Source organism: Penaeus monodon, chromosome 13 (genome assembly GCF_015228065.2).
Source record: "Penaeus monodon isolate SGIC_2016 chromosome 13, NSTDA_Pmon_1, whole genome shotgun sequence".
NCBI lineage: Eukaryota > Metazoa > Arthropoda > Malacostraca > Decapoda > Penaeidae > Penaeus > Penaeus monodon.
In genome coordinates this window covers 44,384,335-44,385,703 of record NC_051398.1, presented here as the reverse complement: position 1 = coordinate 44,385,703, position 1,369 = coordinate 44,384,335, and the positions used below count along the sequence as shown (strand labels likewise).

The 1,369-nt window shown below is 41.5% G+C and overlaps 1 long non-coding RNA gene across 1 annotated transcript in view; it reads right to left on the bottom strand.

Moving 5' to 3' along the window:
• Window positions 1-647, bottom strand: part of LOC119580355 — a 131,339-nt gene extending 130,692 nt beyond the window's left edge. The window contains exon 1 of the long non-coding RNA XR_005229368.1: window positions 313-647. This is a non-coding gene — a long non-coding RNA (uncharacterized LOC119580355). The remainder of the gene's footprint in view (window positions 1-312) is intronic.
• Between the last annotated feature and the right edge of the window lie 722 nt (window positions 648-1,369).

The following is a 1,369-nucleotide window of genomic DNA, read 5'->3' as shown; positions in this document are numbered from 1 at the left end:
AAACCATTTGAAGCCATATACTGTACACAGTATGTATATATATAGAATAATCCCCAGTCAGTGATTTCAAAAAGAAGTAAAAAACTTCCCTACCTTTCTTCTCACCTGTAATTACTGTAATGAACAACTTCCCAGAAACACCTGTAATTCAGCTCACACAATTCCATAAATTTCCATCGTTTCTTACAACCCTCTCGGTGCAACTTGACACCTGTCAAACTCACCGTAAAATAACCCTTTCTCTCTAATTACCTTCTAATTACCAACTCTTCCATTCGCTCTGAAGACAATAATTACACTCCATTAACTAACCTCTGAGACGGTGTTACGGCGGTAGAATTACGTGTTGTGGGCGTGTGGTAAAAGGCACGAGTGAGCGAGGGTAACACATAGGCACTCGCAGGTAACACAGGCACTCACAGGTAACACCGGTAACGCAGAGTCACTCACGGCCAACACAGGTAACGCGGGTAACAGGCGGACTCGTGGGTAACCAAAAAAGGCTATCACGGGCCATGCAGGTAACGCGAGTAACGCCGAGGGCCGCGCAGGTAACACAGGTAATTGTTTACACTGAGGTTTGTTTTGAATCCCACGACGAGGCGGGAAATTCTGCCTCGGGGCGAACAGGTGAGCGTCGGCCTGCGCACTCGCCCTTATTTCCTTTGTAATAACTCTCTCGCTCGCTTTTTTTGCGTGTGATATGACTGCGGTTTGTACCGTTTGGGTGCATTATGGGCGTTGGTGGATGTCTTTTTATTTTTATGATTTGTTTGCTCTGAATTTGAAGGAGTTATTTTCTCTGGTGATTTCTCGAAACGAGAGAGAATTGCATTATTTAATTGCATATGCTTTTTGCGCTGATTATCTTTATTTATTTTATTTTCAGGTTATAGTAATAAGGCATACATCATGGATACCTCCTTCTTGACTGCAGCTTGATTGCAAAATTTGCAAATACGGCACATTCTTGCAATTTCCTTTGTGATGCAATTTGTTTCTTTGTTGCTATTGCACTTGGGAAGCATTGCAAGGTCATTGAGAGATATCACTACCTGAAAAAAATAGTTTCACATGCTAAGGCTTCTTCACAATGCTTTTCTTTATCAGTGTGCTGAGAAGTTTTATATACAAGGAATTAAGAAAAATAAAAGATTATTCTAATGACTGCATGCATTTCTTTAAACGTTTTCATAATTTAGTAAAAAGAAAAAAAAGAAAAAAAAGATGTTGTGTGTGTGTGTGTGTGTGTGTGTGTGTGTGTGTGTGTGTGTGTGTGTGTGTGTGTGTGTGTGTGTGTGTGTGTGTGTGTGTGTGTGAGTGGTGGTGTGGTGGGGTGAGTGAGTGAGTGAGTGAGTGAGTGAGTGAG